The sequence below is a fragment of the Pristiophorus japonicus genome, chromosome 19 (assembly GCF_044704955.1).
Source record: "Pristiophorus japonicus isolate sPriJap1 chromosome 19, sPriJap1.hap1, whole genome shotgun sequence".
Classification (NCBI taxonomy): domain Eukaryota; kingdom Metazoa; phylum Chordata; class Chondrichthyes; family Pristiophoridae; genus Pristiophorus; species Pristiophorus japonicus.
Genome location: NC_091995.1, coordinates 80,655,110 through 80,670,588, shown reverse-complemented (window position 1 = coordinate 80,670,588; position 15,479 = coordinate 80,655,110). Strand labels below are relative to the sequence as shown.

At 43.8% G+C, this 15,479-nt stretch overlaps 1 protein-coding gene across 1 annotated transcript in view; it reads left to right on the top strand.

Moving 5' to 3' along the window:
• Positions 1-6,199: 6,199 nt before the first annotated feature.
• Positions 6,200-15,479, top strand: part of LOC139229981 (glutamate receptor ionotropic, NMDA 2B-like) — a 1,420,117-nt gene continuing 1,410,837 nt past the window's right edge. The window contains exon 1 of the mRNA XM_070861679.1: positions 6,200-6,210. The gene's annotated coding sequence lies outside the window, so the exon portion shown is untranslated. The remainder of the gene's footprint in view (positions 6,211-15,479) is intronic.

The window sequence follows — 15,479 nt, the reverse complement described above, 5'->3', positions numbered from 1 at the left end:
CCTTTCCACTATCTGCAAAGCACAAGTCAGGATGCGTGCAGCTCCAACAACACTCAAGAAGCTCGACACCATCCTGAACAAAGCAGCCCGTTTGATTGGCATCCCATCCACCACCTTAAACATTCACTCCCTCCATCGCCAATGTACCGTGGCTGTAATGTGTACCATCTACAAGACGCACTGTAGTAACTCACCAAGGCTTCTTCGGCAGCACCTCCCAAACCCGCGACCTCTACCACCTTGAAGGACAAGGGCAGCAGGCGCATGGGAACACCATCACTTCCAAGTTCCCCTCCAAGTCACACACCATCCTGACTTGGAAGTATATCTCCGTTCTTTCATCGTCGCTGGATCAAAATCCTGGAACTCCCTCCCTAACAGCACTGTGGGAGTACCTTCACCACACGGACTGCAGCAGTTCAAGATGGCGGCTCACCACCATCTTCTCAAGGGCAACTACCCAGTTTTGTCCAATAGAAATTGTTGACTAGCCACAAGTGAGGCAAGGCGACACCATTTCAGCTACAGCTTAGTAGAAAATTCCTCACACACACAGTCACATTACAGATAACTATACTTCACGTGTGTATATTCACTTAATAAACATCTACCACCATTCAGTAATCAAGGAAGTAAAGTACTCACAATGATTAATAAACACTCACACACCCTTACCATTTTACCAACAAAGGTTCACATGCACATGGCAGGCGAATAAGGATTGAGAGCTCACAGCCCAACAATGGTGTCAATTCTTATTTATTAATCCAAAATGCAATCAGTCACATCTGGATTCCCAAGAGGCCACGTGTGGTGAGTGCCAAAGGCATAAGATTATAAGAAATGAGAGCAGGAATCGGCCATTCAGCCCCTCATGCCTGCTCCGCCATTCAATAAGATCATGGTTGATCTACCTCAACTCCACTTTCCTGCACTGTCCCCATATCCTTGATTCCTTTAATCTATCAATCTCTGTCTTGAACGACTGAGATACTCAACGACTGAGCCTCACAGCCATCTAAGGTAGAGAATTCCAAAGATTCACCACCCTCTGAGTGAAGAAATTTCTCCGCATCTCAGTCCTAAATGTCTGACCCCTTATTCTGAGACTGTAACCCCCTGATTCTAGATTCCCCAGACTCACGGCATCTACCCTATCAAGCCCTGTAAGAATTATGTATGTTTCAATGAGATTACCTCTCATCCTTCTAAACTTTAGAGAATATAGGCCGAGTCTACTCAATCTCTCCTCACAGGACAATCCCCCCCCATTGGACAAAACATAAGAATATAAGAAATAGGAGCAGGATTAGGCCACCTGACTCCTCGAGCCTGCTCCGCTATTTAATAAGATCATGGCTGATCTGATCATGGACTCAGCTCCACTTCCCTGCCCGCTCCCCCATAACCCTTTACTCTCTTAGCGCTCAAACATCTGTCTATCTCTGCCTTAAATATATTCAATGACCCTGCCTCCATAGCTCTCCCCTCCATAGCTCTCTGGGGCAGAGAATTCCATAGATTTACAATCCTCTGAGAGAAGAAATTCCTCCTCAACTCAGTTTTAAATGGGCGGCCCCTTATTCTGAGATTATGTCCACTAGTTTTAGTTTCCCCTATGAGTGGAAATATTTTCTCTGCATCTACCTTGTTGAGCTCCCTCATTATCTTATATGTTTCGATAAGATCACCTCTTATTCTTCTGAACTGCAATGAGTATAGGCCCAACCTACTCAACCTATCCTTATAAGTCAACCCCCTCATCTCCGGAATCAATCTAGTGAACCTTGTCTGAACAGCCTCCAATGCAAGTATATCCTTCCTTAAATACGGAGACCAAAACTGAATGCAGTACTCTAGGTGTGGCCTCACCAATACCCTGTACAGTTGTAGCAGGACTTCTCTGCTTTTATACTCTATCGCCCTTGCAATAAAGGCCAACATTCAATTTGCCTTCCTGATTACTTGCTGTACCTGCATACTAACTTTTTGTGTTTCATGTACAAGGACCCCCAGGTCCCTCTGTACTGCAGCACTTTGCAATTTTTCTCCATTTAAATTATAATTTGCTCTTCTATTTTTTCTGCCAAAGTGGATAACCTCACAGCACTGCTCTAAATTCAGATAGCCTTCATCTCTTCACGTGGCGATTGTGCCACCTGCTGCATCCCTTGGCCAAAGAGCCACGGAAGAAAACAGTCAACAGAAAACTCTGAGTCAGGAAGCAGCAATACCTCACGTAGAGTCAAAGAGGTCAGGTCAAAGTGGATTAACGAACTACATCTTGTAAGATTATGCTCTACGATAAATGAATAATTCAAGCTTTTAAAAAGGAGTATTGGCAAGGAAGTCTTTAGAAGAATGAATAGTTTTAAGGCTTTCTACATGTTTTTTTAAAGGAAGGGATATGTAACAATATTGTACAATTAGCAGGTACCTGTGGATCATTAGCTACTGGAGTTAAAGTAGGCCAGAGAGTACAATTAATTTAAGGCAAACCGATGGAATCAGGCGAGGTCCGGAGCTGTAGGCTGTGAAGCTTTAAGTAGAAATAAAAAGATATAGAAGAGTCAAGACTGTACTGAGTGAGCTGCTAGAGATGTCTTTACTTAACCCACCCTCTTTATTGGTCATTGTGACCCATAGATTCTTTCACTCAAACCCTTTGCCTAATGTCTCAGCTCAGTTGGTAGCACTCACTAGCCAAAAGGTTGTGAGTTCAAGACCCAATCCCGAGACTTGTGCCCATAATCTAGGCTGATGCTCCAGTGCAGTACTGAGGGAGTGCTATGTTTATAAGTTTATGTGGTCATTTATCTCATTGCTGTCTGTGGGAGCTTGCTGTATGCAGATGGGCGGCTACGTTTCCTACATTACAACAGTGACTGCAAATCACAAAGTACTTCACTGGTTGTAAAAGCGCTTTGGAACATTGTGAAAGTTGTCCTGTAAATACAGATCTCTCTTTGTCTTATCTATGTGAAGAGTAGAAAATATTTTCATTCATTCTGTGCCAAGCCTTGTGATATAAATGAGACGGGGTGGAAGGCATAGTGGCTGGAGAGCTGATTGGAAGAGTACGATAAATTCATGCATGTGGACTGTCTGGAGTTCCTCTGCCCTACCGTATAACCCATCAGATGAATCAATAATGGTAACTTAGATTTATTGAGAGCATTAATATAAGACATCCCAAAACACCTCGCAGAATGACAATAATGCACTGAGAAGCAGAGGGAGCAAGATTAATGGTAGTGACCGCAAGCATAATCAATGCGATAAGTAATGAGGGGAGGAAGTAATAAGGAGGAAGAAATGAGGGGGAAGAAATAATGGAATGAGGGGAGGAAGACAAGAGAGGGAGAAATGAGGGGAGGAAGGAAGGAAGTTAGGATGAAAGGAAGGGAGGGAGGAAAGGAGGGGAGGAAGGAAGACACGATGGAAGGAAGGGAGGGAGGAAAGGAGGAAGGAAGGAAGGCAGGATGGAAGGGAGGGAGGAAAGGGGGGGGAGGCAGGGAGGAATATAGGGGAGTAAAGAAGGAAACGAGGGGTGGAAGGAAGGGAGGAAGGGAGGGAAGGGAGGGAGGAAGGAGGTGTGAAAGAGCCCTGGTGTCACCCTACTGCTCTCGCTCAGGTGATTGTTGCGAGTTCGGCTGGAGTCAGACCTAACTTACTTAAGTGATAGCCAGGAGTTATAATGGCCCGGGCCCCACCTTGGCAAGCCAGTCTTACCGTAACGTTCACCGCCCACCCCACGGTTCAAATCAGGGCTCCAGAAGTCTTCGTGTTGCCCACCACCAGCATGCGTTGTGATACCTAGGTGTGGGACCTGGGATTCTCTGCTATGTGCTTGTGATGAGTGAGGCTCTTCACATGAACATGGGACTTTCTTTCTTTACCCGCAGTTCTCTCTCTCTTTCTCGGAGACATTAGCCTGCAGATACCGGTCCATGCCAGTGGTAACCTGCCCCCGTTAAACATCGATCAGAAGATCCAGACCATAGGCACAAAGCTGAGTCCAACCCTTTCCTTCCTTCGTCTTCTTTTTTCCTTCCTGCCTTCCATCCTACCCTCCTTCCTTTCTTCCTCCCCTATTGAGGCCTATATTCTCTAAAGTTTAGAAGAATGAAAGATGATCTCATTGAAACATACAACATTTTTACAGGGTGGATGCTGGGAGGATGTTTCCCCTGTCTGGGGAGTCTAGAACCAGGGGTCACAGTCTCAGAATAAGAGGTCGGCCATTTAGGACTGAGATGAGGAGAAATTTCTTCACTCAGTGGGGAACCGTTTGAACTCTCCACCCTAGAGGGCTGTGGAGGCTCAGTCGTCGAGTACATTCATCGGTAGATTTTTAGATATTAGGGGAATCAAGGGGTATGGGGACAGTGCAGGAAAGTGAAGTTGAGGTAGAAGATCAGCCATGATCTTAATGAATGGCGGAGCAGGCTCGTGGTGCCGAAAGGTCGATTCCTGCTCCTATTTCTTATGTTTGTATGTAAAGCGGGGGGATTTAACTCGAGGACCTCGCTGGTTCGATACGGCTCACTCACACCACCATGCTGAGCTGATGGTAGCTCTCGGGATTCAAGGCAGGTCGGCTCATCTGTCCGTATTCACCTGGTGGAATGGCGCACATGGTTCCCGTTCTGGGACCAGTGGAGGTAGGGCGATTCCACAAGGCTTTGATTTCTGCACCCCCATCTTCCTCCCACCCTCAACTTGATTGGGTTGGCGAAAGGGTGGGGAGGATGAAAGGAGGAGTAGCATGTGGCTGGGGCTGGGTGGTGTGGCACAGCGGGGGGGCAGGCGTGCACGCCTTTGATTGCTGCAGCCTTTGATCGGGGAGCTGCTGCAGCAACAGCCAGCTGGCACCAGGGGGTGCTTTCGGCCCATCTCTCGCAAATCAAACCCTTTAGGCACATGACGTGCAGCCTTCGCTGTATCCTAGCAATACAGCAGGAGAGAGAATCCAAATCTTTCTTCCCACATCCTTATGTGTGCTTGATCTATCCGAGGGAGGCATCTGGAGACTGAGGTGGCATTTTTCACACTCTTTTTCCATTTTTATCCCGCCACACATCTGGAATGCGAGGTGGCTCTTGTGCCTGTGGCTTTTTTTGAACAGGACACTGCTCTGCTTTTTAAAAAATGTTTTGGTTTTGTTTTTATTGTATGTGTTCTGTTTGCTAAAGGAATCTTTCAGTGGATCTATATTCGGTGTGTGGGTGAATTAATAAGGAGGAATTCGTTTGGTTCCCAGAAAATTGAACTAGCGTGTCTGAAGCAAGCACAGTGCTACAGAAGAGCGGGGGGTGGGGGCGGGGGGAGGAAATAATTTCTTCTTGTAAGTATATGACGAATATTTAAAAAAATGTATCTTTGTCTTTTTTTTCACGGTGGTGTATGACTGTAACATCTGACATAAAGACAGTGTCTCGGAATGTATGCAAAGAACTCATGGACGATCGAGACGGGGGCAGTGCTGCTGAAGATTTCGTTCGGTAATTTCTGTTTAAATTGCCCCCCCCCCTCATTCGAATTGCACATATTTTTCGGTGGTAAGCAAGTATATTGTAATCGCAACATGTGTAATCTCGACAACAAGGGCTGGAGAGGGGAAAAATCCCGTCTGAATGCTAAGGGTTTTTTTAAAGCTGTGGTGAGATTTTTGCATGTTAGGTTGCAGCAGTTCACACAGAAAGGGGGTAAAAATTGATCAAAATACCTTACGCTAGCCATACTATCATTCCGAAGTTCCTATAGCATTTCGTGGTCGAGATCTGACACGTTTCCAATAAATATTGATTATTCCCCCCTTCCCTTCTTCCAACAGGAGAAAAAAAATCCGTGGGCTACGAGGATATGGGAATTAAAATTGTGAAGTCTATGCAGTGAAGGACCTGAAATATAACACAGGAGGCGGATTTCTATCCGTTTTTTTCTTTTTTTCCATCTCCTCTCCGTCTCATTTTCTCACCCTCTCCTAAAGCAACAGCCACCTTCCTTTTCTTTTTGAACAACGAGGAGAGCGAGTGCTGATATTCTCAAGTCTGGACAGCCCTCGGGAGGATCTGGTCTATTGTGAGCTGGAGAGAGACAGACAGATCCACGCTGGTGGCAATGCAAGGAGGAGATAATCCGAGGCTCTTTTCATCATGCTTCGCTCTCTAACATGCCCTAGAGCCAGCTCCGTCGGTAACCATAAAGGTAGGACTCACACAATTAAAATGAACAGGGTGAGGGAGAGAAATGGAAGATAACTTACCCAGCTTTTGTTTCATTACCAAAGTTTATCTGAAATTCAAGGCACTGGCAACAGACGCGAGCTGATTGGGAAGTGGCTGGGCAGTGTTGACCCCAAACACACAGCGGAGGTGATTGGGTTAAAGTGGGATTTTAACAGGGCGAGAGCAGCGAGCGGCTCCGAGCTCACCTTAAAGGCAGCTCGACCCATATCGTCATGACATGACGAGGTGTTGGCTTTGGATCGGTCATTTTAAAAGGGACAGAGCAGCCCCTTTCCGTGACCGGTGAGGGAATGGGCTTAATTCTGAAGTCAGGGTGGTGGGGGTCTGGAACTCACTGCCTGACAGTGTGGTAGAGGCAGAAACCATCATCACAGTTAAAAAGTACTTGGGTGTGCACTTAAAGAACCGTAACCCACAGGACTACGGACCTTGTGCTGGAAGGTGGGATGAGGCTGGGTAGCTTTTTTTCCACCGAGACGGACACGATGGGCCGAATGTGTCAACATTTTCTATGATTCTAGGGCAGCAGAAGGTGCTGAGATGTAAATGGCCTTATTCAGTGGTAATTGAAAAGGCACTGTGTACATTGTGAAGAGGTGGGATATGTAGTATGGAGTATGTAGTATGTAACCGTGGCAATACTGGGGATGTAGTACACGCAGATATGTAGAGACTTGGTCAGACCCCCATCTGGAGTAGCATCTTCAGTTCTGGGCACCGCACCTTAATATATCGGCCTTGGAGGGGTGCAGCGCAGGTTTACCAGAGTGATATCGGAGCTGAACGGGTTAAATCAGGACGACTGGTTGCATAAGCTTGGCTTGTATTCCCCTAAATATAGAAGATTGAGCGGTGATCTGACCGAGGTGTTTCAAATGTTCAAATGATTCAATAGGATAGATACGGGGAAACTATTTCCTCTGGTGAGGGAAATCAAGAACAAAGGGAACATAATCTTAAAATTAGAGCGAGGCCATTCAGGTGCGAAATGAGGAAGCACTTTTTCACCTAAGGGTAGTAGAAAAATAGAACGCTCTGCCCCAAAAGGCTATGGATGCTGGGTCAATTGAAATTTCAAGACTGAGATCGATAGATTTTTGGTAGGTAACGGTATCAAGGGATATTGAGCTAAGGCAGGTATATGGAGTTGAGGTACAGTTCAGCCATAATCTTAACTGAATGGCAGAGCAGCCTTGAGGGGCTGAATGGCCTTCTCCTAATGTTCGTATAACATATTACACATAATAGAGGCTACATAGGATAAATAGGGACATATTATATACAATAGAAAGTATACCAGCCGTATAGAATGTATATATAACAATAAGATTGCACTGGATATATAGCGACATATATAGAATAGAGAGGCCACACTGGATTTATAGGGCATATTGTATACAATCAAGAAGTTATACTGGACATATAGGGACATATTGTACATAGAAAGATCACACTGGATGCATTGGAATAAATTATATAGAACAGAGAAGCTTTAGTGTAGACAACAATATGGCCCTGAAATTCTAGTCGAAGGCTTCTTTTGGACGAACGCCTCCGACCGGACAATTTCTGCGTACGTAGCTGGTGGTCCTGGAGGAGTGTGAGGCCTTCTCTTCCCGCGAATCGAAACGCGCTCCCATCCTCGAGGTTTGGACGCAGATGGTGCAGTCACATGTGACTGCTCAGCCAATCAGAAACAGTATTCCTAAGCTTTCTCATTAATAGCAATGGCAGCTCCGTATCTACAAGTTGTCATTGCTATTAATGAGAAAAACAAACACACTAAACACACATAATAAAAAATAAAAAACTCATCTCACATAATTAAAATTAAAGTTAAATAAATATCTTAGAGAAAAAAAAATCAGATTTTTTAAAAAGTTTTTTTAATTATGGTTTGAAATAAACTTACCATAGTGGGCAGAGTTTTTAACAATAAAATGTGATTTTAAAATTTTATTTTTAATGTTTTTGTGTGTTTTAAAACTCTTGCGCCTGTAAAAGTAGGCTATGAGCCTGTTTTTATCAGGCGCAAGAGTTTTCAGGACATTTCCTGGGCAAGATATTGGGAAATACTGCAATCTTGCCCATGTGAATGTCCTCGCTCCCGAGATATGGAAGATCTGTAAAGCTGGAGCTTGACAGATCGGTAAAGCCAGTTTTCAGTGCATGAGCATTGTGTGCTGAAAACCGGTTTTTGCGATACCTTCCCGGGTCCGTACACACTCCATATGGAACCGGGGAGGCCGTGATTTCTGGGCCTATATATATATATATATATCTATAGGTAATATGTATGCATCAATTTCCTGTCCAACCTGTCGCACTTCCTGTGTCACACTTTTCTGTACTATTTACTTATTGTTAAATTCATTTGAAGCAACTGCAACTTAGCTGATTGGCTATGCAGATTTCTTTCAATAATCTTTTTTTTTTAAGAAAGAGAAAGTCATTTGATATGCATCGAGAAATGTTCCCATGATTGAAAATACTTTATTTGCACTTACATTTTTACCTTATGATATAAAAATATAACCTTAGCAATCACACTTGTAAAAAAAAAAGAAAGCCAAGCATTTAATCCTGGGTTTTGTCGTTCAGCCCGAAGAACAACTAAACTCTAACTGGCCTTACTTTGCAGTTCTCTCATCAAACAATTATACTCTGATTGACTTCACTTTGTACAGTTTTCTCATCCAACAATGACTGAGTGTAACGTAGCCAAGTTTGCCGACGATACAAAGATGGGAGGAAAAGCAATGTGTGAGGTGGACACACAAAATCTGCAAGACCTGCATAGACAGGCTAAGAGTGTGGGCAAAAATTTGGCAGATGCAGTATAATGTTGGAAAGTGTGAGGTCATGCACTTTGGTAGAAAAAAATCAAAGAGCAAGTTATTATTTAAATGGAGAAAGATTGCAAAGTGCCGCAGTACAACGGGACCTGAGGGTACTTGTGCATGAAACACAAAAGGTTAGTATGCGGGTATAGCAAATGATCAGGAAGACTAATGGAATCTTGGCCTTTATTGCAAAGGGGATGGAGTATAAAAGCAGGGAAGTCTTGCTACAGTTGTACAGGGTATTGGTGAGGCCACACCTGGAATACTGCGTGCAGTTTTGGTTTTCATATTTATGAAAGGAGATACTTGCTTTGGAGGCAGTTCAGAGAAGGTTCACAAGGTTGATTCCGGAGATGAAGGGGTTGATTTATGAGGAAAGGTTGAGTAGGTTGGGCCTCTACTCATTGGAATTCAGAAGAAACGTATGAGATTATGAGGGGGCTTGACATGGTGGATGCAGAGAGGATATTTCCGCTGATAGGGGAGACTAGAACTAAACGGCATAATCTTAGAATAAAGGAACGCCCATTTAAAACTGAGATGAGGAGAAATTTCTTCTCTCAGACAGTTGTGGATCTGTGGAATTCACTGCCTCAGAGAGCTGTGGAAGCTGGGACATTAAATAAATTTAAGACAGAAATAGACAGTTTCTTGGATGATAAGGGACTAAGGGGTTATGGAGAGCGGGCAAGGAAGTGAGCCTGAGTCCATGATCAGATCAGCCATATGGCCTTCTCCTGCTCCTATTTTTTATGTTCTTATGCAACAATGAATCTCTGATTTACCTCACCGTGTACAGTTCTCACTGTATGAAAATTTATTAAGATTTTCTATATCAGTGCCCATTCTGTGATTAACGTCTCTGAGACTTGTAGAGGGTTTTCAGAGTCATTACTCTCAGATAAGAGACTGACAGGAAGAGGGGTTCTGAATGAAGGTTCTGATGTAAGCAAAATTATTTAAGCAGAACCTTTTGATAACACTAAGTAATGTAGAGATACTTGCTAAGGAGAAAAGATGCAAGGTAGCTTAATCTTTTCTTACATTTTACCTACGCGTTGGCTCACACCCTAACCAGCTGGACGGGAAATGCAAGGAGCTGCTCCCCCATATTAGGTGCACAGAATTATTTATGTACGTCAACCCAGATTATCCGTTAGCAATGCCATCGGAGGTTCGCCAGTACTGTATAAAATAGACGTGTAACTGGACATGGAAGGCTACGGATTACTGTTGCTGACAATAGCGCACAAATGCTTAATGTAGTTATATAACTTTCTTGCTTGCTGCTCTAGCTAAAGTAAATTACCGATTTAATGAAACTTATATTACGTTAGCAGACAAAGAAATGTGATACAATTGCATTAACACTGCAATAGTAATGTCTAGGTTATTGTATACTATATAATAGGGATAACTCGATCAGTACATATTATACAGTGTATAATAGGGATGATGCTATATATTGGGACATATTGTACAGTGTATAATAGGGATGATGCTATATATTGGGACATATTGTACAGTGTATAATAGGGATGATACTATATATTGGGACATATTGTACAGTGTATAATAGGGATGATGCTATATATTGGGACACAGTGTATTATAGGGAAAACGCTATATATTGGGACAGATTATACAGTGTATAATAAAAGCCAACAACAACTTGCATTTATATTGCAACTTTAATGTAATAAAACATCCCATGACACTTTCCAGGAGTGTTATCAAACAAAAGTTGACACCGAGCCAAAGAAGGAGACATTAGAACATATCCAGTTACACGTCTATGATATATAATACCGGCGAACCTCCGATGGCATCGCTGATGGGTAATCTGGGTTGACGTACATAAATAATTCTGTGCATCTAATATGGGGGAGCAGCTCCTTACATTTCCAGTCCATATGGTTAGGATGTAAAATATAAGAAGATTAAGCTACCTTACATTTTTCCTTCTTGGGTGTCCAAACACTTGGTCAAAGAGGTAGGTTTTAAGCAGCATCTTAAAGGAGGAGAGGGAGTTGGAGAGGCGAAGAGGTTTGGGGAGGGAATTCCAGAGCTTAGGCCTAGACGGCTGAAGACACATCGTTAATGATAGGGTGAAAGAAGTTGGGGGTTGCACAAGTGGCCAGAATTGGAGGAGTGCCATGATCTTGGAGAGTTTTAGGGCTGGAGGAGGTTATAGAGATTGGGAGGGATGAGGCCATGGAGGGATTTGAACAAGAGGATAACATTTTAATATTGAGCCGTTGCTGGACCGGGAGCCAATATAATCACAAGCACAGGGTGATGGGTGAATGAGATTTGGTACAACTTAAGATGAGCTCAAATTTATACGAAAGAAAGACTTGCATTGATATAGCACCTTTCATGACCACCGGACATCTCAAAGTGCTTTACAGCCAATTAAGTACTTTTGAAATGTAGTCAATGTTGTAATTTGTTTTGAATGATAAGGGAGTGAAGGGTCATGGGGAGCGGCCAGGGAAGTGGAACTGAGCCCAAGATCAGATCAGCCATGATCATATTAAATAGCGGAGCAGGCTCGAGGGGCCAAATGGTCTACTCCTGGTTTCTTATGTTCTTATGTAACTGGGATACGCGGCAGCCAATTTGCGAACAGCAAGCTCTCACAAACAGTAATGTGATAATGACCAAATAATGTTTTTGTTTTGATGATTGAGGGATAAATATTGGCCCAGGACACCGGGGAGAACTCCCCTGCTCTTCTTCAAAATAGTGCCATGGAATCTTTTATGTCCACCTGGGAGGGGAGACGGGGCCTCAGTTTAATGCCTCATCCGAAAGGCGGCACCTCCAACAATGCAACGCTCCCTCAGCACTGGAGTGTCAGCCTAAATTTATGTGCTCAAGTCCCTGGAGTGGGACTATAAACCCACAACCTTCTAACTCAGAGGCGAATCTGCTACCCACTGAGCCACGGCTGACACAGCTGTGATTGTGGAGGATGGAAGGTGGCTGGCCGGCCAAAAGAGCATTGGAGTAATTGAGTCGGGAGATTACAGAAATATGGATGAAGGTTTCAGCAGCACGTGGGCTGAGGCAGGGACGGAGAGGGGCGATGTTACAAAAGTGGAATTAGACGGACTTTGTGATGGTGTGGATAAAAGATCCGAAACTCAGCTCCGGGTCCAATAGAACGGTGAGGTTGAGAATGGTCTGGTTCAGCCTCAGACTCTGGCCAGGAAGGGACAGCTGCATACATTGGGACTTACCACACAGTGTATAATAGAGGCCATCTCTTTATACAGGGACATATTGTAAAGTATACAATGGCCATCTTTATACAGGTATATCGCGGCATACTGTACAGTATATAATGGAGATCATATGTTGGGCATATTGACCATTCAATATATGACATAATTCTCATAATATGTATTGTGTGAGGTGGATGAAGTAACCCAGTTGAGCAGAAGATCATCTACACCTTGCTTTAATTATTTATAAAGCATTTACTCCTTGCATAAAAAATTAGTTCAATTACTAAAGTGAGCGAGTTAGGAGTCATAGAGGGCTTGACAGATGCAGGGAGAATGTTTCCTCTGGCTGGGATGTCTAGAACCAGGGGTCACAGTCTCAGAATAAGGGGTCGGCTATTTATGTCTGAGATGAGGAGGAACTTCTTCACTCAGAGGGTAGTGAATCTTTGGAATTCTTTACCCCAAAGAGCTTTTGAGACTCGGTCATTGAGTATATTCAAGACAGAGATCGATAGATTTTTGGATATTAAGGGAATCAAGGGATATGGGGATAGTTCAGGAACGTGAAGTTGAGGTAGAAGATCAGCCATAATCTCATTGAATGGTGGAGCAGGCTAGAGGGGCCGAATGGCCTACCCCTGCTCCTAATTCTTATGAGAGAGATATTTGATCAACATTTGCAAGACAATGTGTGCTTATGGCGAGCTCAATATTTACATATTATGTATCATAAATATACATATAGATCAATTTTTGTTACTGTATGAATCTTATTCTGTACTTCTACTCACTCCAGCTGAGATATATAGTATTAATATGCCTTTTGAGATATTCATGAATCCTGATTTGTAGCTGAATCTTTTTATTTAAAATGATTGTTAATATTTATAAAATATTTCCCTACACGTACTGAAGGGATAATTGCATCTTGAACATGTTGCAACGCAATAGTTGATGGTTAAGTGCAACAATGCAGATCAGCTTACAGAGCTTGACGTCGCGTTGCAATGAGTAGTGACACATAGCAGCTGATCCAAAAGAGGCTCGGCCGCATACATTTACAGTATTATAAAAAGCAACAAGACGGAGACTCGTTCAATGTAAAGGAGAGGGAGGCTTTCTGACTGGCTGTCTCTCAGTATAAGCCAAACAGGAAAAGGGAAATGTGCTGCATTTATAGCAAAGAAGTTACTGTGTGCTTCAACAGTTTGGGAAACTGTTTATGTGACATAATTTATTTTAGCAAGAAATTAGGCAATTTAAAGTCCGCGTCTTAACATGTCTGTTTAAAACAGTAGTATTCGCCTCACTCTCCTCTTTTTAAGATCTTCCTTAAAACCCACCTCTTTAACCAAGCTTTTGGTCAGCGCTCCTAAAATCACCTTCTTTGCCTTGGCATCCATTTGTCGCTGATTATGCCTCTGACAAGCACCTTGGGATGTTATGTAGTTGTTGTAGATTACGTTTGGAATTGACGCACTAATACCACACAGAGTGGAGGCAATTATTACTCTGGGTGATGGGATAGGATATGTGAGAGCGAACAGGTCATCCATTAAACACCCCGCCTGATTATCTGGTTCACTGTCGGCTAATTCGATAGCAGCCATTTTACACCAACGCTCATAGATAAAAGTGTTTCCAAGATTAATAGACATACATATATAGTAAAAAAAATCTAAGCAAAACAGAAAAATGCTTTTATCAGCAATGCATCAGTTGTTCTCAACATATGTGGCCACGAGGTGTATTTTATGTGTCTGGAAGCTTGTTGTGAGTTGTGAGTGCTAATTATATAGTTTTGAGTTCGAGTTGTTGTGTATTTCTGTCAGATTGTGGAACTCTGAGTGTATGTTGTGCGATTCCGGGTGCTGTGTGATTCCGGGTGCTGTGCGATTCTGAGTGTTGTGCGGTCTGAGATATTGTGCGTTTCCGGGTGTTGCGCGTTTCCGGGTGTTGCTATTTCCAGGTGTTGCTATTTCCGGGTGTTGCTATTTCCGGGCGCTGCTATTTAATTTCCGGAGGTTGCTATTTCCGGATGCTGCTATTTCTGGGTGTTGCAATTTCTCGGTGCTGTAATTTCCGGCTGTTGCTATTTCCGGGTGCTGCGATTTCCGGGTGCTGCTATTTCCGAGTGCTGCTATTTCTGGGTGCTGTAATTTCTGGATGTTGCTATTTCCGGGTGTTGTGCATTTCCGGTGTTGTGCAATTCCAAGTGATGTGTGTATCCTGGCGTTTCCGGATGTTGTGCGTTTCCGGGTGTGGCATTTGCAGATGTTGTGCGTTTGCGGGTGTTGTGTGTTTCCGGGTGTCGTGTGTTTCCAGGTGACGTGTGTTTCTGGGTGTGGTGCGTTTCCGGGTGTGATGCGTTTCCTGGTGTGGCGGTGCATTTCCGGCTGTGGTGCATTTCCTGGTGTGGTGTGTTTCCAGATGTTGTGAGTTATCGAGTGTTACTATTTCCGGATGATGTGCGTTTCTGGGTGTCATGTATTTCCAAGTGTTGCAATTAACGGGTGTTGTGCATTTCCGGGTGTTGTGCGATTCCAGGTGCTGTGCGATTCTGAGTGCTGTGCGATTCGAGATGTTGTGCGTTTCCGGGTGTTGCGCGTTTCCGGATGTTGCTATTTCTGGGTGTTGCTATTTCTGGGTGTTGCTATTTCTGGGTGTTGCTATTTCCGGGTGTTGCTATTTCTGGGTGTTGCCATTTCCGGGCGCTGCTATTTAATTTCCGGGGGTTGCTAGTTCTGGATGCTGCTATTTCCGGGTGCTGCTATTTCCGGGCGCTGCTATTTCTGGGTGCTGTAATTTCCAGATGTTGCTATTTCCGGGTGTTGTGCATTTCTGGGTGTTGTGCGTTTCCAAGTGCCATGTGTTTCCGGGTGTAGTGCGTTTCTGAGTGATGTATTTATCCTGGTGATTCTGAATATTGTGCGTTTCTGTGTGCTGTGCGTTTACAGGTGTTGTGCGTTTCTGGGTGCTGTGCGTTTCCAGGTGCTGCGCGCTTCCGAGTGTTGCTATTTCCAAGTGTTGTGATGACCGAGCGTTGTGTTTTTCCAGGTGTTGTGCATTTCCGGGTGTTGCTATTTCCGGGTGTTGCGCGTTTCCGAGTGTTGCGCTTTCCTAGTTGCTATTTCCGTGAGTTGTTACTTTGG